Source organism: Herpailurus yagouaroundi, unplaced genomic scaffold (genome assembly GCF_014898765.1).
Source record: "Herpailurus yagouaroundi ecotype Mexico unplaced genomic scaffold, PumYag 28, whole genome shotgun sequence".
In the NCBI taxonomy this organism is placed as follows: Eukaryota; Metazoa; Chordata; class Mammalia; order Carnivora; family Felidae; genus Herpailurus; species Herpailurus yagouaroundi.
Genome location: NW_024412376.1, coordinates 91,808,039 through 91,833,272, shown reverse-complemented (window position 1 = coordinate 91,833,272; position 25,234 = coordinate 91,808,039). Strand labels below are relative to the sequence as shown.

General features: G+C 34.5%; 1 pseudogene; it reads right to left on the bottom strand.

Annotated features, from left to right (window-relative positions):
- Positions 1-2,300: 2,300 nt before the first annotated feature.
- Positions 2,301-25,234, bottom strand: part of LOC121038570 (protein SET-like) — a 58,687-nt pseudogene continuing 35,753 nt past the window's right edge.

Below are 25,234 nucleotides of genomic sequence, written 5' to 3'. Positions count from 1 at the left end.
ACCAGGGATGTAATGTACCACATGATGACTAAGTTTAATATTAGTTAAATATGTACTTAAAAGAATAATAAGTATATGTCATTGAGAACAATGTCTCAATAACAATGAAATGAGAATATTATGTTGTTTAAAATATGTCACTTAAACAAACAAAATCTTCTATATGGAACAGCATTATCCTTGTCTTAATTTTTTAAAAAGTATTTCCTAATGTGAGATTAATAGGAAAAATGCTTGGGATTTTTTAGTATTAGATTTATATTATTTTTCTAAGGTTGCCATAACAAATAAGCATAATGGGCAGCTTAAACAATAGAAATTTATTCTCTCACAGTTGTGAGGCGGGAAGTCTGAAATCAAGGGTTGGCAGGATTGATACATTATGGAGCTTATGAAGGAGAATCTGTTCCATACCTCTTTCCTCTTTTCTGATTGTTGCTGGGAATTCTAAGCACTCCGTGGCTTGTCAGTGCTTCACTCTAATCTGCCACCATTATCATATGATGTTCTCCCTGTGTGTTCTCTAATTATTCATGTGGCCTCCTTTAAGGACACCAGTCATTTGATTTAGGGCCCATCCTAATCCAGTATGACCTCATTTTAACTATTTACATGTACAAGACTCTATTTCCAAACAAGGCCACATTCCAAAGTTCCTTTAAACATGAACTTTTTTTTGGGGGGGGGAGGTACTACTCAACCTAGTACACAGATAGAATTTAAAGGAAGGTATAAGCATAATTTAAGTATAAAATAGTTGATTCATAAAATGAACTATTAGTTTCCTATGAGATGAATAATGTAATTCAATAAGTTATTTGTTTTCTAAAAACATTTAATGTATTTATAAGTCAACTTGTACTGTTTTCACTTATGAGGGATATAGTCTCTGACTTATAGTCTCATATGTTTAGAAAATAACATTTGAAACTATGTATATTCACTGTCTTTCTAAAAATCTGCTTGTTTTCTGAGGTACACAAATATTCATGTCCAGATTTTGGCATTGCCTGTAGCAAACACTGAGATAGAAAGAGTTTGCATATATTACAAGAGTTTTTAAATGAGCTGCTATTATATGCCCACCATGTTATTGAAGAAATTCCTACCTCATTCCTAATCTCACATTAACAAGTACCTCTATATAGTTGTTAATATTTTACCCTTAGTGATATTGAGATTAGGGTGTATTACTGAAATATAAACTCCAGGAGTTACTAGAACAGGTTAAGCCTATCCTGTTTACTACTACATCCCTCGTATTTGGAGTATCACTAGCCCATATTGAGCTCAATAAATATTAACTTAATGAAAGAATGACTATTTTAGTAAGATAGCTCCTTATTCCTTAAATAAGCAAGTCTAAAATTTAGTGTTTTGTTCATCATTTATTAAGGAAATCCTCATTAAAGTTGATTATAAACATCCTAATTCTATTTATTTATTTAATTATTTATTATTTATTTAGTGTGTGCACATTTAGTTTTATTGTAACAAAGCAATGTGTACACTTTTAATGTTTAAAACTGAGCCTCCTTCCTTTCCAGTGAAACTAAATTTAAAAATAAACAGGAACAAAACTACAAGAGAATGTCAATTCCAAATAAGATCCTACAGGTTCTGCTGATCCTCCCATCGAGTGGCAGGGCTCAAGTCATCATTAGGAGAGAATGTTATTTTAAAGGTGCCATCTTCAGCTGCAAGGATGTCCATTAAACATCACAATTAAACATGCCAAAGGAGAAGCCATGTTGTCAAAATGCCCACTTAACCCACCCTCAAACCCAACCCTTTGCTGACCTTCTATAAACCCATTTTTTTTTTCGTTTTTTTTTTTCATTTTTTTTTTCAGCAAGAGAAATCAGACAGATAGATACATGTTGGTAAATGTTAACTGTCCATATTCACATAGAGACACAGTGTAATTTCTGAGCCCAATATACAAAGAAGGGGAGGAAAAAGCTAGAATTCTATGCCCTACTACACAGGGGCCTAGCACCCCCCAGCTTCCAGCAGAGCTAGGGAAGCAGAAGGTTTTTCTTTTTTCCCACAGAGCACAGTGGTGTTGATTCCATAAAGTTTTTGTTGAGACAGGAAGGGATTAAAATGAATTTGGAACAGAAAGGGGTAGAGATTCTTTTCCCACTATATCCTGCTCAAGATTATTTCCCCCCAAAATAAGTTGAGAACCATGGTATAAAGGGAGAGAAAAGAGACTTCAAAAACAGGGTGAATGAGCACAAGAGGAGGAGGGGGAAAAAAAGACTGCAAGTTGCTCCCAGGAACTGGAGAAAATTTAAAAAGGAAGCTTGGAATCCATCAGTGTTCCATTAGTCATCTTCTCCTTCATCCTCTTCTCCTTCCTCCCCCTCATCATCATCTTCATCTTCAGCTTCATCCTCATCTCCTTCTTCATCAATATCTTCCAATCCTTCTTCTTCTTCATCATCATCATCTTCTTCTTCTCGTTCCCCTTCATCATCCATATAGGGAACCAGGTAGTACTGAAACGGATTTGGCCAAATATCACCTTTGATGACCTCTCCTAACTCATCTGCACCCACATCAGAATGGTCAGTAAACCAGGTGAAGAAGCTCTCTGGTTCCTCACGCTGTCTCTTCCTGCTGGCCTTATTCTATGTTTGACTTGAACGTTTGTCAGATCCTTTCCAGATTTCCATTTGGTTTCAGTGGACTTTGAAGATAGATCATCACTCTCATTCCCACGATATTCTTTGGAGAGAACTTTATTTTCGAAGTGAGGGTTTTCATCAAAATAAAAATCTATTCTGTAACCTGAATCAACATCTTCAAATTCTATCACTTCAACTCTTGTCCAATAATGCAGCGCCTCTTCATCCTCCTCCCAAGCAGTGAAAGCACTTGTGAATGGTTGACAAATGTTGTTACCCCAAATTTGGGATTTGGGCGATCAATTTTGACCTCTTCTGAAAAAATGGTTGGCAGAGTTGGTTATATTTCTGTTCTACCTTCAAAATCTCCCCACTGGCTTGTTCATTAAGTCTGTCTATTTCATTTTGTACTTCATCAATATGTTCAATTGCTTCCTTCTGTTCTTTTTCTCCTTTTGTCAAGTGCTGAGAGGTGGACGTCTCTTCTGGCTTGGGGGCAGCAGGCGGTCTCGGCTTCTTCGTTTGAGGTGGAAGCGAAGACTGGCGTTTGGGTACATGCCATGAGGGAAGTCCACAAAACCCGGGCAGACGCCTTTCTGGAAGAAGCTCTGATTACTCTATTTTTATTTATTCTTAAAGCTTTTATTTTTTTAAGTTATCTCTGTACTCACTGTGGTGCTCAAATTCACAACCCCAAGATCAAGAGGCACATGCTGTACCTACTGAGCCACCCAGGCATCCCTAAACATCCTAATTTTAAACCTATAGTTTTTTGCTAATAAATTACTTTTTTCTTTAGATGCCAAAGTGTTTTTTTAAGGATAGATGTATAGTTTTAATGGATACATCTAAATCAACTGGTGATATTTTCATTTTCAAGTAAATATGTTTTTTCCTGGTTTCAAGAACTCTTTTCTTATCAAAGCTGGTACAATCTCTGTTCCAGCATAATCAAGTCTTTAAAATACCAATCTGGCTTTTCCTGAATTCTATGGCACATAAAAATAGAGGAAAAATCTAGAAATGTTTCTGGGGATATTTAAATACTCAAATGTCTTTATCTTTTTATTAAAAAGCACATAAATATTCAATTAGGAATCTCAAAAAAGTGGAATTAAAATATATCTAACGGTATAGGGCGCTTGGGTGGCTCAGTCATTAAGTGTCGGACTTCAGCTCAGGTCATGATCTCACAGTTCATGAGTCTGAGCCCTGAGTAGGCCTCTGTGTTGACAGTGTAAAGCCTGGAGACTGCTTCAGATCCTTTTTTCTCTCTCTCTCTCAAAAATAAATAAACGTTAAAAAAACATTTTAATGTATCCAATGTTAGATTGTTCTAACAAGAATTGTTAGAATTCCTGGGGCGCCTGGGTGGCGCAGTCGGTTAAGTGTCCGACTTCAGCCAGGTCACGATCTCGCGGTCCGTGAGTTCGAGCCCCGCGTCAGGCTCTGGGCTGATGGCTCAGAGCCTGGAGCCTGTTTCCGATTCTGTGTCTCCCTCTCTCTCTGCCCCTCCCCCGTTCATGCTCTGTCTCTCTCTGTCCCAAAAATAAATAAACGTTGAAAAAAAAAAAAAAAGAATTCTTGTTAAGAAGGATCTTAGAATTTAAACAATTAACTCCAAATTCACTGATATTCTTTGTGTAACAAAATATGTCTTTATAAATTAATACTTAGGAGAGAGTAGTACACAATTTTGTTTTATTATGCATAAGCAATATTGAAAGTATGAATTATAATCTAACAGGAATTGATATCTCCAAAGTCTTTTTGTCAACCTACCATGAACAAATTTCATTAAGTGAGTATCATTGTGTGTTTGGTAGAGCATTGGGCCCTGAGATAATACTTAATGATTTATTTATAACTGAGATTTTCCTTAAGTTAAATTTTCATTAAGGAAGTGATATATTTTAATAAATTTAAATACAGTGTTTATTTACTAAGCACTGAAAGAAGAACAAAAAATATGGATTTGTTTTGGTGAGATATTTACCTTAACAGAAATAACTTAATATTTAATATTTAATTTGTTAATATTTAATTTGTTAAACATATAGATTTAAAATTGCAAACTAAATTGTATAGGAGTAAACAATCTTAAGTATTAAATCAGTCATTTATTAACCACTGGTTGAAACTATAATTAGAAGCATTCTTATGTGTAATTTAGCTGTGTTTTGAGATAACACAGTACAACAACTAGATATCACTTCATCAAAATATTTTTCAATTTTCTTTTAGGAGAGAAAAAATAAATTATTGCTGACAGGAAATTAATACTGAGATTGATAATAGGTGGATTATGTAGCAGAAAAAAACATTTCAAATGCCTTAATAAAAATGTTTCTTAGCTGAAGTGACTGGAAACCTAGGCAATCAACCAACAGAGCTATCGAACACCTGCTTCTTTCATCTGTGCTGTTCTATTTTCCCTGTTATCCCAAGGCTGGTAACCCACATGGTAGAGAGAGGACTACCTGTGAAAGTGTTTTTGTTTTGCTGTGTTGTTTTTTTTCTTTTTGTGTCTAATGGGAATGATGAAGAGAAATAAGAGAAAACATGTTCTCTAAAGTAAACTCTAAATTCTTCCTTTCAAGTTTATGAGACCAAGTTCAGTCACATGACCATTTCTGGACTAATACCAGGTGCTAGAGGCAGGACATAAATGGCTATTTTAGCGTTTCTTTTACTGCTGTTACTGTGGCATCCTTCTAAGTTTTTTACCATCTCCCCTCCTTACAATGCATTTATTCCTTGAATCTATGTTTACATAGAATGTAACAGGGTTTTGCTTTCAAATCCAATCTGAAATCTCTACCTTTTAATAGCTGGTGTTAAAAATTGTACATTTAAGTGGTTATTGATACATCTGGACTAAAATGCATCAATTTCCCATGTGTTTCCAATTTGTTTCTTATTTTTTTTCTTTTATTTTTCCTCTTTCATCTTTTTTCTTCTTTTTTTGTTTCCCATTTTATCAGTGCTGTTCACTCAAGCTACAATTGTTTTTTTTTTTCCTTTTCGTGGTTTATAGTTTATAAAATCCATACTTATCACAATTGTTTTTTTATATCACTTCATGTATACTACATGAACTTTCCAAGAATGTACTTAAATTTTTCTCCCCATGGTATTTATGCTATTATTTGTCATACATTTTGGGACATAGGTACACTATGTTCCTTCAAAGAATTTTAAAGTTTTAGCACTTACATTTAGGACATTTAACCATTTAAAGTTTTTTTTTTTCTTTTTTTTTTTATGTGGTAGGAGGTAGGTATCCAAATTCATTTTTGTTGATGTTGCTATCCAATCCTCCCAACGCCATTTCCCTTATCAAATGACTTCCAACCCTTGTCAGTAATCAATTGACCGTAATATATAAGCTTATTTCTGGACTCTCAATTCCATCCCATTGATCTATATGGCTATTTTTATTATTTATTGGGAAGTGTGGCTCTTCCAACTTTGTTCTATTTTATCAAGATTATTTTAGGATGATTTCTCTGCATTTCCATCTGAACTTTAGAATCAGCATGTCAATTTCTGAGAAAGGGTAGTTTTAATTTTTTATAGAATTGAAGAAAGTCTGTAGACAGATTTGGGGGGTATTACCATCTTAACAATATTAAAACTCCCAATCCAAGAACATGGATGTTTTCCCTACTTATTTATTATTTATCTTTTCAACAATGCTTTGTAGATTTCAATACACTTGCAATTATTTTTGCAAATTAATTTCTGGTATTTTGTTCCTTTAGATCTGTTATAAATGGGATTTTTAAATTTAATTTTCAGATTTTTCATTACATCTCTAGAGAAATATAAATGATTTTTGGCTATTAATCTTGTATTCTTCAGCATTGCTGGGATCCTTTAATAGTTCTCATAAAGTCTTTATTCCCTTTATACTTTTAAGATTTTGTTTTTGACTTTCAATATTTTCACCGTGATGTCTATAGTTGTGAATCTGTTTAATTTAGTCTACTTGGAGTTAATTAAGTTTTTTGAATGTATAGATTAGTATTATTCATCCTATTTGGGAAGTTTTTAGCCATTATTTCTTCAAATATTTTTCTGGTCCATTTTCTCTCCCTTCTCATTATGAGTATTCCACTCATGCTTATAATGGTGTGTTTAATGGTGTCTTATAATTCTCTGAGGCTCTGTTCAGTTTTCCTTACTCTTTTTTTTCCTGTTCTTTTGACTACATAATCTCTAATTACTTCTCTTCAATTTTGCTGATTTTTTCTTCTGCCACTTCAAATCTACCATTCAGCTCCTCTAGTATATGTTTCATTTCAATAATTTTGTATTAACCTCTAGAATTTCCATTTGGCACCTTTTTTTAAATAATTCCCATCTCTTTATTGATATCCTGTATTTGATTCTTTCAGCACAGCTTCTTTAGTTTCTAACACATGGTTAAGGTGGTTGTTTTGAAGTGATTTTCCTTTACCTGATCTAGGTACACCTATCAATATTACATGCGATTCCATAACATCTCCAGCCTGCTTATATGGAAAGCCTGATTTGTGACATTAAAAATCATGTTACATCCAGAAAATATCTCACAGCAATTTTCTTCAGTAGTTAAGATACTTCCTTTCAACATTTGCACAATGGTTGAAACTTTCTTTGAGTCTGAAGTACAGGCTGATTTCTTCTTCTGCCCAATTCTGTGTCCTTCCCTTCCTTTGAAAGCATTAATCCTCAGAGCATCTTCTATTAAATATCTTGCAGACCAATCTCTGCTCTAAGTCTGTTCCTGAGAAACACAACCTGCAAATATTTGTCTGTCGTATAAAATTTTCAAAAACATAAAGTTGTAGAGAAGAAAGTAAAAATAATCCATATAATTGACCATTCAGTTATTAAGTATACATTACATGTACCTTTAATAATTTTTCTGAGGTGCTTTTATAGTTACCTATACCACAAAAATATGATGGTACTATATATTTGTTCTGTAACCTGCATTTTTATTTAACATATTGTGATTATCTCCTCGAACTTTAATTAATTTGAACTCCTACGAGCTGTTTCTGAAAATACTTCATTTACTTTATCAACATTAACACTGTGCATTACCAATAAAAATATTTACAATCTTGGCAAGAAAATAATATTTATTATTTTTATTACATTTTTAACATGCATGTTTTGATAGGTGTACCCAAAAAGGAATACATCTTATTTCCAGAGTTTTCTTTATCATTTATATTGTCACTATTTATTTCCCTTGTATAAAACTCTAGTAACGACTGAGCTGCATAAAAAGTTCAACTCATTACCTCATTAAATGTCCTATAAATATAGCCCACGTGATTCAGTAGATTCCCCTACTGAGAACATGACTGTGACATTAAAAAGCATGCTGGATATTTGGAGAAAATACCTTGCTGCAATATTAATTGGCATTGCACTTAACAAAATACAACATTCATTCTAATGAAAACTCTCCGATACATGGGCACATCCTCATCTCATAAAGGGAAGCTAGGGAAAAGCTACAGGGTTCTTTCTTTAATATCCTTCATTGTGAAAAAGTGAATGGTTTCCCTCCTAAATTCAGGAACAAAGAAGGAATAACTGCTCCCAACACTTTACTAACATTGTATTTATACTTCTGGGCAGTGCGGTAAATAAGAAAACATTAAGCACATCGATTTTGGAAACGAAGAAGTAAATTCTACTTGTTTGAAAATGGAATGATCATCTATGGAAAGAATTCTATGGAACATGTTAAAAACTATTAGAAATACTGTTACTAATTTCGCATACAATGTAATATACAGTAACAATTGCATTTCTATGTACTAACAAAAAAGTCAAAAATGAAAAATAATACATTTTAAAAGAGCGTTAACATTTTGGAATAATTAAAGGTAAAAAATGACCAAAGTTGTAAAAAATGTATACAGTAAAATCTATAAATCAAATCTAAAGAAATTGAAGACAGGGACCTAAACACATTGAGAGATAGGCAGCTTTAATGCAACAACATAGATAAAAGGTCAGTTCTGCCTAAATTGACTTATAGGTTTAGTATAATCCCAGTCAGAATCCCAGTAGGCTTTGTAGATACTGACAAGCTGACTTATTACAAAGGTAGTCATCAAGAGAGTGAATACTGTGTTAAAAATGGATAAATAGAGCAGTGGAACACAACATTAAATCAACCAACAGACCCATACATTATTTTTGAAAAAGCTCAAAGGCAATTCTTTGCAGAAAAGTAACAATTTCAGCAAATATATACAAACAAATTTTTTTTAATTTTTTTTTCAACGTTTATTTATTTTTGGGACAGAGAGAGACATAGCATGAATGGGCGAGGGGCAGAGAGAGAGGGAGACACAGAATCGGAAGCAGGCTCCAGGCTCTGAGCCATCAGCCCAGAGCCCAAGGCGGGGCTCGAACTCACGGACCGCGAGATCGTGACCTGGCTGAAGTCGGACGCTTAACCGACTGCGCCACCCAGGCGCCCCTATACAAACAAATTTTGATCATACTTCTCCCTGTATAGAAGTCTTAACTCAAATTGGATCATAGATCTATGTGTAAAACTAAAAACGTAAAATGTTGAGAAAAATACGTGGGAGAAAAATCTCTTGAGTTGGACAATATTTTTTAGACACCAAAAGTATCCATTAAATAAATAAATAAATAAATAAATAAATAAATAGATTTCATCAATTTTAAGCTGCAGGAAAAACACTAAGAAAATGAAAACAAGTTCAAGTCACACACTGGACAAGCTATAAGCCATTTAAATATGTACAAAAGATCTGAAGGCACACATAATGAAAGAAGATACATGGATTACAAACAAGCAAATAAAATATGTTCAACACCATTAGTCATTAGAAAAATACCATTTAAGGGGTTCCTGGGTGGCTCAGTCAGTTAAATGTCCAACTCTTGGTTTTAGTTCAGGTCAGGATCTCATGACTTCACGGGTTCATGGGTTTGAGCACCTGCTCTGACAGTGTGGAGCCTGCTTGTGATTCTCTCTCTCCCTCTCTCTCTTCCCCTCCCCCACTCATGCTGTCTGTCTTTCAAAATAAATAAATAAACTTAAAAATAAAAAGAAAAATACCATTTAAAATGACAATGAAATACCACTACGTACCTAGTGAAATGATTCTATAATAGAACCACTCCACTGCTAGGAAGAATGTAAAATGGCACAATATTTTGCAAACAGTTTGGGAGTTCCCCAAACTTTATAGGTACTAATCATTTTACTTCAAGGCATTTTACAAAATAAGTGAAAGCATATGTCCATATAAAGATTTTTTACATGAAACAGCTTTATTTTTAATAATTTCAAATTGCTAACAACAGCCAAAATATCCATGAACAGGCGAATAGACAAGCAAGTGATGGTATATTCGTACAATGGACTACTGCTCAGCAATAAAATGGAGTGGCCTATTAATATATTCAGCAGCATAAATGACTCTCCAAATAATTATGCTGAGTAAAAGTAGCCAGACAATAAGGAGTAGGTATTTTGTTCCATTTATATAAAATGTTATATATTTTATTGAAACTAATATTCAGTATTCAAATATTCAATAATATTCAAACTAATCAATATTAAGAGAAAGCAGGTCAATGGTTGTCTGGTGAAGGGTATGGGTTATAGAAGGATGAGAGGAAGAGATTAGAAAAGAGGACTTTTGGATGTAATAGTTATGTTCATGATCTTAATCGTGGTGATGGCTTCAAGGCACATATGTATATAAGAACTAATCAAATTGTGTAATTTAAACATTTACAGTGATTTTATAGCAATTATACTTCAAATTTTGCTTTAACTTTGCATAATACAATCCATGAATTAAATGTTACCTATATTACTTATATACTATAGTTATTTAAAATATATAGGTTTTATATTATTATAGAATAAAGAAATTAATCTGTACAAATACAGAATAAACCATTAATTATCTCTCTTTAATAGCATAATGAACCAGTAGGAAAAAAATTAAGACAATAGTGATAGATAGGAGTTAAAGCACTTGAAATAGCATGTCATTTGCAGAGAAACACGCATATCAAGCACTAATATATATTACTGTGTGCTGATACATGAATGAAGCATTAGTGTATTTTAACTACGTATGGTGTTGGAGGTCACCAATGAGGTCACCAATGGCCTTTATTAAAAATCAATATTTCATGCACCTGCGTGATATTCTGAGTATATATTAATAAGCCTAGAAAAGTGCCTGGCACAATGTAGACACTCAGTAAATATTTATTGCAGAAGTACTGCTTGAAGCCTTTAAAAATCACCTTGAAATGTATTAATTCTTAAAATGGAATACTTTAATACCAATTAGAAGTAACATTTTTACATAGGTGAACTATTTAAAAGATGCATCTTGAGTTACCTATAATAGATTATTTCTTCCTTGTCTAAAAACATAAGATTTCTCATTCTCCCAACCAGAGCTTGTCTCATTAATTTTCCCTTGAGTCTGAATAGTGTTTAGTGATGCTATCTTGACTACCTCCCTGGGTACCCTATTAGATTGCTTCATTGACCTCATGACTAAGAATTTCTTCATCTTATCTAGTTTAAGTATTCTCTCTTCATGTTTCGGACCATTACTTCTTGTCTTACCATCTTTAACTATCTTGAGTAATTCATCCCCTCGGGAATTTTAGCTACCCATAAATATAATAAAAAGAAAAAGCCATATCTCATTGGATGACAGTTTGTGAAAATTGAGACAACTCTATTCTAGTGATAGCAGTACTCTAGGGCATGCAGAGAGCACTGGTGAAGAAAAAAAATATCCCTGGTGTGCTGACTTGAGGCAAGGTCACTAAATTTTATATGCATAGATCCCTGAAGCTACTCTTCATTTACCAAACAGATAATTTTTAATTAAACAATTTTTAATTATGGCTTTTATGATATCTATTTTCCCTTTGAACTATGCCCATAGGTAGTACTGGTTCTTTCTAAATGATGATTAAAAAAAGAAGAGAGGTTGAGGGATGTCAGAATGAATTTTATTGTAAATAACTAAATATTATCATTTTGTGGCAACTTCTCTATAGATCTTATTTTTGATTTTTCAAAGGATTCCTTTTGTTTTGTTTTGTTTTTTTGTAGATCTTAGTAAATTCAAGTCCATATGATTTAAAATAATGACCCACTGGAAAATATTTTGGCTTGGGGAGTAGAATTTAAGAAACAAAATAAACGAGCAAAGGGGGAAAAAAAAGAGAGAGACAGAGGCAAATCAAGAAATGGATCTTAACTATTGAGAACAAACTAATGTTTACCACAGGGGAAGTAGGTCAGGGGATGGGTTAAATCGGTGATGGGGATTAAGGAGTGCACTTGTAATGAGCACTGGGTGTTGTATGGAAGGGTTGAATCACTATCTTGTACACCTGAAGCTAATATTATACTGCTTGCTAACTAGCTTGAATTTAGATAAAAACTTTTTTTAAAAAGTTTCAGTGGACTGTAAACTCTTTTGAAAATTTCCCAAATATGAAAGCTTAAAAATATACTATGTGTGCTGAAACCAACATACATATATTTCCTAGCATACATTATTTGTCCCTGGCACAGTAGACTTTATCTAAACTATCTTGCTCATCAAGTTTCACTTCAAGTTTCTTTCCACATGGTATAAAGCAATCTAAACTATAGTGTCAGAAATTCTACACAATTTTGATCTGTTCCCTGCCTTTTAAGACCCACTTTCAAATCTCCTAGCACAGGTCCTCATTCTATAAACACATTTCTCTAATTTCTTGTTACATATTTATTTAGTTTTTATAAATCATGACATTTAAAATATATTTGTGGGAGAGAAAGAAAGCACAGCGGTAAAAGGGCGGAGAGAGAGGGAGACAGGATCCCAAGTGGGCTCCATGCTAACAGCAGACAGCCAATGCAGGGCTGGAACTCACCAAATGCGAGATCATGACTTGAGCCAAAGTTGGATGCTAAGCCGACTGAGCCACCCAGATGCCCCTCTGATCTCTTCTTTCTGAGACTCTTTTAAGATCATCAAAACAATATTTTTCATTAATACAGTAAGTCCACTACACTTAGTTTTGCTTGATTACCAGGTTTTTCTTTTTTTATTATTAAAAAAAATTAACATTTTTTTTTGAGAGAGAGACAGAATGCGAGCAGGAGATGGACAGGGAGAGAGCGGGGAGACACAGAATCTGAAGCAGGCTCTAGGCTCCGAGCTTTCAGCACAGAGCCTGACACGGGGCTCAAACCCATGGACCACAAATTCATGACCTGAACCAAAGTCAGTGGCTTAACCAACTGAGCCACCCAGGTGCCCCCTTTAGCAGGTTTTTCTCATGGCCATGTAAAGTGTTGACAGGTGACATTTACATACCACACATTCATCTAGTAATCACTCTGATTTTTAGATATGGAAACAATGTAAAGTACTTTATGACAGTTTGAACAGAAGATTACACACTTTCACTGGTAATAGTTTTTTTGATGTTCATGATACAATTTTGTGTCCTGTTGTAGGTTGAGTTATGTCCCCACCAAAGATATGTCCAAATCTTAATCATTGGTACCTGTGAATGTGACCTCACTTATAAATAGGAACTTTGTAGATATAATAAAGTTAAGATAAAATTACACTGCAACAGAATGGGCTCTCATCTAATAACTGGTATCCACATGAGAAGATATTCTGCCTCAAGACTGACGTATGAACTCCTACATGAGTTTCTGGTCTGTCAACATGCCCTAAAGATCTAGCACTTACCAATTGCTACAATCACAAAGGCTTGTTGCTTAAAGTCTCTTCATGGATGGATGGACAAATGGATGGATGGATGGATGGATGGATGGATGGATGGATGGAGATAAATGATACAGAACTATATAGACATAAGTAAAGATATAGCTATAGACACAGGGACAAATATAGATAGATATATAGATACAGATATATTGATACAGATATAATCTCCTATTGGTTCTGTTTCTCTGGAGAACCTTAATACATATTTTGTCACTGGGAAGTGGAATACTAGTCGAACAGATACTTCAAAATGTGTAATTGGATTTGGAATTAGGTAATTGGTAGAAGCTGGTAGAGTTTTGAGGCACATTACAGAAAAAGTATAGCTTGCCTTAAAAGGATTGCTGGTAAAAATATGGACATTAAAGTAGATTCTGGTGAAGAATCAGAAAGTGAGGAGAGCTATAGAGAAGCTTTTATCTTAAAGAATATATATGTATGTATGTGTGTATATTTATTTTATATATAAAATAAAGAACAGAATGGTGCTAGGAATATTGAAGATGTTTCTTGTGAGTCTCAGATGAAAACAAAGGACAGGTAATGGGCACTGAAGGAATAGGGATCCTTTTGATAAAGTTGCAGAAGCTGGCAGAATTGTGCTCTACTGTTCAATAAAACTGAACATTTACCTTAGGAGATTTCCAAGTAAAGTGTGAAAAGTGCCACCTGGTTTGTCTTTGAGGCTCCTTAGGGCTTCCAGAAGGAAATAGCAACCCCCAACAACGTCATGATTTTGGATTTATAGCATCCAAAATTGAAAGAGTAAATTACCATTCCCCTTTTGTGGTAATTTGTTACAACAGCCCTAGGAAGTTAATACATGGTCCATATAGTAAGTTTTAGAGATAGTCTCCTTGTAAATCATGAATCTTAAAGGAAGAGTTAGAAGGGAGAGATGACATAGAGTAGAGCATGGGTATAGTCCATTGAAAGAAAAAAAATGATAAATTAGACTTTATTAAAATGAACAACTTCTGCTCTGTAAAAGTACACTGTTAAAAATATCGACAAGTCACATACTTGGAGAAAAATACTGTACTTGCTAAACACATATCTGATAAAGAACTTGTGTCCAAAATATACAGAGGACTTTTGAACTCAATAGTAAGAAAATAAATACGTCAATTAATAAATAAGCAAGAGATCCTGACACCTAACTGAAGAATATATGCAGTGGCAAATAAATATTTGAAACACCTCAACATATGTTATTTGGCAATTGCAAAACAAACAATGAGGTATCAATACACACGTTAGAATGGCTAAAAGTTTTTTTTAAATTTACAAACTCTACTAAATGTTGGTGGGGATGTAAAGCAACAGGGAACTTTCATTAATAGCTGTTGAGAATGCTAAATTGTTTAGCTACGTTAAAGGGCAGTTCAGTAGTTTCTTACAAAGCTAAGCATAGCCTTATATATGATTCAGCAACTGTGCTCAAAGGTATTTCCCTAAATTAATGAAAATGCACACACACACACACACACACACACACACACACCCCCCAGACATTATTTCATAGTTGCCCCAAACTGAAAGCAGCCAAATTTTCCTTCCATAGATTAATGGGAGACACAAAATTGGGTACATATCAACAATAGAATACTTCTCAGCACTAAAAATAAGTGAGTCTCAAGCCACAAAACACATGGAGAAAAGTTACATGCAAACATTAAATGAAAGAAGTCAGTCTGAAAATACGATTTCTGAATGATTCAAACTACATTAGAAAAGGCAAATGCTATGTAGAAAGTATAAAAACCAGTATTTTCCAGGGATATCAGGGGACAAGAGATGAGGTAAATAGATGGAGTACTGGAGGTTTTAGAGCAGTGAAAATACTGTTTGATACTATAATATGAATACATAACATTACACATATGTTAGAGCTCAGAACTTTATAACACAAAGAATGAACCTTAACAAAAATTATGAATTTTAGTTAACACTAATGAATCAATACTGGTCCATTAATTATAACGAATAATGCCACATGTTAATAGTAGGGGAAATTGCAGGAGAGAGGGGAGAGCCTATGGGAACTATACACTCAATTTTTCTATAAATCTAAAATTCATCTAAAATATTGATTACTTTAGGGTTGGAGCTTGGGAAGATGGTGGAGTAGGAGGACCCCGAGCTCACTTATATATCATGCATATCTAAGTCAATAAACTGGAGAATGATTCAATGAGTGATAGAACAAACTCTACCACTAAATATAGAGTACAAGTGTCAAGTTCTGGTGAACAGGGGACACTGCACTGTAGTGCACTCCAGGACCTCTTCATCATAAAGCCACTACATTCAAGAGTAAAAAAACACAGCTGTCACAGAAACAGACACAGAGAGGCAGAGAAAATGAGGAGTCAGACAAATCTGTCCCAAATGAAAGAACAGGATAGGACCACAGCCAGAGATCTAAGCAAAATGTTATAAGTAACATGCCTGGTTGAGAATTTAAAGCAATGATCCTAAGGATACTCATTGCACTTGAGAAAAGAGTAGAAGACACGAATGAGACACAACACAGATATAAGGAATAACAGCAGAGATAAAGGGCTCAATAAATGAAATATGCTTGATAAAATGAACAGCAGGGTGGAAGAAGTACAGGGATACATTAGTGACATAGAAGACAGAGTAATGGAGAGTAGTCAAGCTGAACAAGACAGAGAGAGAGAGAGAGAGAGAGAGAGAGAGAGAGAGAGAGAGAGAGAGAAAAGAGTTATACAAAATGAGAATAGACTTAGGGAACTCAGTGACTCCATCAAACATAATAACATTTCTATTACAGGAATCCCAGAAGAAGGAGAGAGAGAAAAGAGGGCAGAAAATTTATCTGAAGAAATAACAGCTGAAAACTTCCCTAATGTGGGGAAAGACACAGATTTCAAATACAGGAGGCACAGAGAACTCCCATCAAAATCAACAAAAGTAGATCCACACCAGGATATGTTATAATACTGGAAAAATATAGTGATAAAAAAGTCTTAAAAGCAGAAAGACAAAAGTCAGTAACTTACAAGGGAAAATCTATAAGGCTAGCAGATTTTTCAACATACACTTTGCAAGCCGGAAGGGAGTGGCATGATATACTCTAAGTGCTGAATGGGAAAATTCTGCAGCCAAGAATACTCTATACACCAAGGCTATCATTCAGAATAAGAAAGATAAAGAGTTTCTAGACAAACAAAAACTAGGAGTTCATGACCACTGAATCAGCCTAGTATGATATACTAAAGAGGACTCTTTGAGTAGAAAGGAGAGACCAAAGGTGACAGTTTAGAGGTAGGAAAAACAAAAGTAGTCAAATGAGTATTCCTGTAAAAAAATCAGCTAAGGAAATTACAAAAAAAAAAAGGATATAAAATATGATAACATATACCTAAAACATGGGGAGAAGAGGAGAAAACAATGGGTTCACACTTAAAAGACAATCAATATATATAGACTCCTATTTGCAGAAGAGGTTATATACCAACATTATGGTAACCATATATCAGAAACCACTGTAAATAGGCAAAGAATAAAAACAAATAAATCCAAATATATCACTAAAAAAGCAAAAAAACATAAAAGGGAGAAAGAGAAGAATGATATCAGAGGAAATCTTCAGTAACAACCACAAAACAAGTAATGCAATGGCAATAAAAACCTATCTATTAATAATTACTTTGAATGTAAATGGACTAAATGCTCTGATCAATAGACATAGGTGACAGAATATATTCAAAAAAATCTATATGCTGCCTATAAGATCCTCTTTTTAGACCTAGAAACACCTGCAGATTGAAAATGAGAGGATGGAGAAACATCTTTCAGGTAAATGGACGTAAAAGAAAACCAGAGGAGCAATACTTATATTGGAAAAATACACTTTAAAACAAAAACTGTAACAAGAGACAAAGAAAGACACTATATAGTAATAAGGAGATAATCCAACAGGAAGACATAATAATTGTAAATATTTATTGGCACAAGAACAGACACTCAGATCAATGGAACAGAGTAGAGAACCCAGAAATGGACCCACAAATGTATGGCCAACTAATCTTTGACAAAGCAGGAAAGAATATCCAATGGAATAAAGACAGTCTCTTCGGCAAGTGGTGCTGGGAAAACTGGACAGTGACATGCAGAAAAATGAACCTGGACCACTTTCTAACACCATACACAAAAATAAACTCAAAATGGATGAAAGACCTCAATATAAGACAAAAAGCCATCAAAATCCTCAAGGAGAAAGCAGGCAAAAACCTCTTTGATCTTGCCCGCAGCAACTTCTTACTCAACATGTTTCCAGAGACAAGGGAAACCAAAGCAAAAATGTACTGGGAACTTATCAAAATAAAAAGCTTCTGCACAGCAAAGGAAACAATCAGCAAAACTAAAAGGCAACCGACAGAATGGGAGAAGATATTTGCAAATGACATATTAGATAAAGGGTTAGTATCTAGAATCTATAAAGAACTTATCAAACTCAACATCCAAAAAACAAATAATCCAGTGAAGAAATGGGCAAAAGACACAAATAGACACTTCTCCAAGGAAGATATTCAGATGGCCAACTGACACATGAAAAAATGCTCAACATCACTCATCATCAGGGAAATACAAATCAAAACCACAATGAGATATCACCTTACACCTGTCAGAATGGCTAACATTAACAACTCAGGCAACAACAGATGTTGGCGAGGATGCGGACAAAGAGGATCTCTTTTGCATTGTTGGTGGCAATGCAAGCTGGTGCAGCCACTCTGGAAAACAGTGCAGTTCTTCAAAAAAGTAAAAATAGAACCACCCTATGACCCAGCAGTTGCACTACTAGGCATTTACCCATGGGATACAGGTGTGCTGTTTCGAAGGGACACATGCACCCCCATGTTTATAGCAGAACTATCAACAATAGCCAAAGTATGGAAAGAGCCCAAATGTCCATCGATGGATGAATGGATAAAGAAGATGTGGTATACATATATACAATGGAGTATTACTTGGCAATCAAAAAGAATGAAATCTTGCCATTTGCAACTACGTGCATGGAACTGGAGGGTATTATGCTAAGTGAAATTAGTCAGAGAAAGACAAAAATCACATGACTTCACTCATATGAGTACTTTAAGAGACAAAACAGATGAACATAAGGGAAGGGAAACAAAAATAATATAAAAACAGGGAGGGGGACAAAACAGAAGAGACTCATAAATATGGAGAACAAACTGAGGGTTACTGAGGGGTTGTGGGAGGGGGGATGGGCTAAATTGGTAAGGAGCATTAAGGAATCTACTCCTGAAATCATTGTTTCACTATATGCTAACTCATTTGCATGTAAATTTTAAAAAAAAACATAAAATTAAAATAATAATAATAATAATTGTAATATTTATGCACCCAACATAGGAGCACTCAAACTAATAAAATTGTTCATAACAAACATAAATGAACTAACTGAAAGTAATGCAATAATAGTAGGGGACTTAACGCCCACTCACATCAATGGATACATGATCTAAACAGAAAATAAACAAGGAAACAATGGCTTTGAATGACACACTGGAACAGATTGATTTAACAGGTATGTGCAGAATATTCCACCCTAAAAGAGCAGAATGCACATTTATTTCAAGTGCACATGGAACATTCTCCAGAATAGATCATGTATTAGGCCACAAAATAGGTCTCAACAAATTCAAGATGGTCAAAATCATACCATGCGTATTTTTTACCACAATGCTAAGAAACTAGAAGTCATCAACAACAACGGCAACAACAACAACAAATCTTGAAACTAGAAGTCACACACACACACACACACACACACACACACACACACACACCTGGAAATACCACACATACATGGGGGCTAAATAACATGTTAACAAACAGTGGATCAGTCATTCCGGAAATAAAAGAAGAAACAAAAGCATACATGGAAACAAATGAAAACACAATGGTCAAAACCTCTGGGATGCAGCAAAAGTGGTTCTAAGAGGTAGGTTTATATCAACACAAGTCTACCTCAAAAAGCAAGAAAAATCTCAAATAAACCACCTAACCTTACACCTACAGGAGCTAGAATAAGAACAACAAACAAAACCTTAAAAACTAGTATAAAGAAGGAAATAATAAAGATTAGAGCAAAAATAAAAGATATAGAAAATTTTAAAAAAGAATAAAACAGATCAATGAAACCAGGAACGGCTTCTCTGACAAATATCAATTAAACTGATAAGCCTCAAGAAAAAAAGAGAAAGGACTCAAAATCACAGTGAGAGAGCAGAAATAACAACCAACCTCACAGAAATACAAATAATCATAAAAGAATATTATGAAAAACTGTATGCCAATAAATTTTACAACTTGGAAGAAATGGATAAATTCCTAGAAACATATTAATTAACAAAACTGAAACAGGAAGAAATAGAAAATTTGAACACACTGATAGCCAGCACATAAATTAAATCAGTAATCAAAAAGTCCAGGAGCAGATGGTTTGACAGGGAAAGCCTACCAAAGAAGTAAAGAAGAGTTAGTACCTATTCTTCTCAAACTGTTACAAAAATAGAAATGTAAGGAAAACTTCCAAATTCATTCTGAGGCCAGCATTACCCTGATACCAAAACCAGATAAGGAGAGAGCAAAAGGCCAAGATCCCTGAAGGATATGGATGCAAAAATTCTCAACAAACTACTAGCAAACCAAATCCAACAATACATTTAAAGAATCATTCACCATGATAAAGTGGGATTTATTCCTCTATAGCAAGGAAGGCCAACATTCACAAATCAATCAACATGATACATCATACTAATAAGAAAGAATAAGAACCATATGATCATTTCAACAGACACAGAAAAAGTATTTGAAAAACTACAACATCCATTCATGATGCAAAAGCAAAGCAAAGTAGTTTTAGAGGGAATATACCTGAACATAATAAAGGCAGTATATGAAAAGTAAATAAATAAAACACAGCTAACATTCATAATGGGGAAAAACAGAGTATTTCCCCTAAGGTCAGGAATAAGACAAGGATGTCCACTCTGAACCCTTTTTTTCAACATGGCCCTTGAAGTCCTAGCCACAGCATGACAGCAAAAATAAATAGAAGGAATCCAAATCAATAAGGAAGAAGTATAACTTTCACTATTTGCAGGTGACATGGCACTATATATAGAAAACCTGAAAGACTCCACCAAAACAGCCAGAACTGATAACTTCAGTAAAGTCACAGGATACAAAATCAATCTACAGAAATCTACTGCATTTCTATACACCAATAATAAATAAGTAGAAAAAAAAATAAACAATCTCCTGCACAACTGCACACAAAAGAGTAAGATACCTAGGAATAAGCCCAACCAAAGAGGTGAAAGAACTATACTCTGGAAACCATAAAGCACTAATGAAAGAAATTGAAGAATACACAAAGAAATGGAAAGACATTCCATGCTTATGGGTTGGAAGAAGAAATATTGTTAAAATGTCTATATTACCCAAAGCAATCTATACTTTTATTGTAGTCCCTATCAAAGTATCACCAGAATTTTTTACAGAACTAGAACAAATAATCCTAAAAATTGTATGGAACCACAAGAGACCCCAAGTATCCAAATCAATTTTGAAAAATAAAAGTCGGAGACAGTTACATTACATTACAAAGCTATAGTAATCAAAAAAGTATAATACTGAAAAAAATAGACATAGATCAGTGAAATACGATGGAAAACCCAGAAATAAGCCCACAACTATATGGTCAATTAATCTTCAACAAAGCAGGAAAAAAGATCCAATGGGAGAGAGACAGTTTTTTTGACAAATGGTGTTGGGAAAACTAGACAACAACATGCAAAAAATGAAACTGGACCACATTTACACCATACACAAAAATAAAGTAAGAATGGATGAAAGACCTAAATGTGAGACCTGTACCATAAAAATTCTAGAAGAGAGAACAGGCAATAGTGTCTCTGATATCAGCTGTAGCCACTTGTTTCTAGATATGTCTCCTGAGACAAGGGAAATGGAAGCAAACATTAGCTATTGGGATTCCATCAAAATAAAATCTGTAGAGTGAAGGAAACAATCCACAAAACTAAAAGGCAACCTACAGAATGGGAGAAGATATTTGCAAATGACATGTCTAATAAAGGGTTAGTGTCCAACCTATATAAAGAACTTATCAAACTCAACACCCTAAAACAAATAATCCAATTAAAAAATGGGCAGAGGACAGAAAAAGACATTTTTCCAAAGACATGCAGATGGCCAACAGACACATGAAAATGTAGTCACTATCACTTATCATCAGGGAAATACAAATCAAAACTACAATGAGATATCACCTCACACCTATCAGAATGGTTAAAATAAAAAACACAAGAAACAACACGTCTTGGCAAGGATGTGGAGAAAAAGGAATCCTCTTGTACTGTTTGTGGGAATAGTAGCCACTATGATGTAGTGGCAGATGTAGCCACTCTGGAAAACATTATGGAGGTTCCTCAAAAAAAAGTTGTAAATGTAAGTACCTTATGACCCAGCAATCCTACTACTGGGTATTTACCCAATGAATACAAAAACACTAATCAAAGAGATACACAGACTGCTATGTTTTATAGCAGCATTATTTACAATAGCCAAGATATGGAGCAGCCCAAGTGTCCATCAACTGATGAATGGATAAAGATGTGTGTGTGTGTGTGTGTGTGTGTGTGTGTGTGTGTGTGTGTATACATATATATCTACAAAGGAATATTATTCAGCCATAAAAAAGAATGAAATCCTGTCATTTACAATGACATGGATGGAGCTAGAGAGTATTATGCTAAGCAAAATAAGTCAGTCTGAGAAAGACAAATGGCATACAGTTTCACTCATATATGGAATTTAAGAAACAAAACAAATTAACAAATGGAAAAATAAGAAGGAGAGAGACAAATCAAGAAATAGATTCTTAATTATAGAGAACAATCTGATAGTCACCAGAGAGGAGGGGGATAAGGGGAGGGGCTAAATAGGTAATGGCAATTAAACAGTACATTTGTCCTGATGAGAACAGGGTGATATATCGAAGTACTGAATCACTATGTTGTACAACTGAAAGTAATATAATACTTTATGATATCTAACTGGAATTAAAATAAAAACTAAACTAAACTAAAATGTAAAATATTTATTAATTTTAAAAAATCTCTAAGTGCTTACATAGAATGACAGAATTATAGTGACTCAGTTTCTATCCCTTGTTTTTATAATCACTTTATTTTGAATTTCCCACTTACACATACACACACACACACACACACACAAATCAAGGTCTGGGAATAGGGGTCAGGGAGGATTACATAACTGATTCCTCAGAGTAATTCTTTACGTAGAATACAATGTTTATCAAAAGATAAGTAATACAGCTGTATTTGTTTGAAATATACATGCACAAACCTATATATATATATAATAGACATGTATATATATAATATTTATATATGTATAAAAGATATATATATATGCATACATAAAACTCAGAGATAAGTACAGCATTTGTTTTAATTAGACCTTAGAACACAAATGATTTTGGTTTTTTTGTGAATGAGTATTTTATTACTGAAAATGTTTAGAATGGCTGGTGGTAATAAAAAGCAGACATACTTTTAATTGGGTTTCTATTGTTTTCAAATTCTCTACAGACAATACTACAACCCCTTCCCTTTGTTTTCCACTACTTTAGTTGAATCTCTCTAATAGCTGCAAATTGTTCTTTGACTGACCAAAAAAGTAAATAAATAAATGAAGGAAAACATCAATTTCAGCACTTTTAAATAATCTCTTAAGAAAGTCAAAGGAATTTCAACTAAGATTTTCCTCTTTCACATAGCTTTCCACTTTTATGAACTGATTGGCTAGGAGCTAGAACTAATTGATAGATTTAGCAGTGTAAATTTCATTGCTAGAGGCAGCTCTCGGGGAATATGCGACTGTGTAAATAGAGTACTTGATTAAGTTGTAGAGCCCCAGGGAGCAGCCTGGACTCTGGTTATGTAAATATAACAGATGGCTAAGCAAATGCTCTGCTGTACTAAGACTAGGTTTATTGTAGTAATCTATGTTTATATAGAAGATTTAAGAGGCAGGCTATGCAACTTTTTGAGACCAAACCAGTATCGTTCTGTCATGAAAATTATTTTAGAATGGGTTGTAATTTTTTCAAGTTAACATCCTCTAGATAAAATTACACTGTTTAACTGTTCCCAATCATTTCGTTATGCTTTTTGTGTTTTAAAAAGTGTTATTTCGTGAAGAATAGTGCAAAATAATGGCTCAGACCCAATTTGTTGAGGGTTATGCCACTTAATCAATTACAGAATTGATAAACAATTTCCATTGATAAAGAAGTTTGTGAATGAATACTCTTTGAAACTCAGCCACTATTTGTCAACCAGAGCACTGTGCACTGGTTACCAGTCCCAGGGAAGATTACAAACCCTTCTGCCCACTGCACAGGTATTGGAGTGGCCAAGGAAAACACAATGCAGTCAAGAACTGGATGGAACAAAGTTTCACTCACATAAGAAAGAAAAAGAGTAAGATCATCTCCAAGGGTGTGAGTCAATCTCTCATGATTAGCCCCCATATCGAGTCTGGAATCTAAGGGTGTGCCTGTGGGCCAGTGATTTACGTGCAGAATAAAGGAATATTTTATGAGCTTGCAACAGGGAAAGATCTTTGCACACAAGGTAAGAAGCCTGGCAATGACTGTAAGAGCTCTTTATCTCTTGGTAAGGAAGTGACTCAGGCCCAAGACATATTCATACACAGTCAAATGGGGGTCAAAAGACTGCACAACTGCTTTTCTCAAAGCTATGTGTGCTCTTATTTAACCTTACCCTCAATGTTCAAGTTAGGTGCAGATATTTCCCACTTGAACTGAGGAAAGCGAAGATAGGAAAAAATGATTTTAAAAAATCATTTGGGGAATTCTGTACACTAAATAGACAACAGAAGAATAAGGACGTACTGGAGGAGCCATGATAAAGACTAGAGATTGGTGTACGCGTAAATGCTCCCATTTAAAAGACTTCAAAATTCAGGGGCTCCTGGATGTTTCCATTGGTTAAGCATCTGACTCTTGATTTCAGCTCAGGTCATGATCCCAGTGTTGTGAGATCAAGCCCCATGTCAGGTACCACACTCAGCACGGAGACTGCTTGGGATTTTCTCTCCCTTTTAGTCCCTCTCATGCCTTTTCTCTATCTAAAATAAAAATACATACGTACACACATACATAAATAAAAGATTTTAAAATTCAGAAAGTGATCCCTCTTTTTTTCTATCTTTCACTGGACTGAGAAAAGAAAAACAACTAGGAATGAAATGTCATATAAATGTGTTTTTGGTATGACTTACTTGTCATCATGAATTCAGAATTAGAGGATCACACAGGAAAAATACCTTGCAAGAGGTTTGGAAACAACCTGAATTATATGTAGATGAAGAGAGTATAAGTACCATCCAATAGGGGCGCCTGGGTGGCTCAGTCAGTTGAGCGTCGGATTTCAGCTCTGGTCATGATCTGGCAGTCCGGGAGTTAGAGCCCCACGTTGGGCCCTGTGCTGACAGATTGGAGCCTGGAGCCTGCTTCTGATTCTGTGTCTCCCTCTCTCTCTCTCTGGCCCTCCTCCACTCATGCTCTGTCTCTCTCGCTCTCAAAAATGAGTAAAATGTTAAAAAAAAAATTAAGTACCATCCAATAAACAGAATGGAATT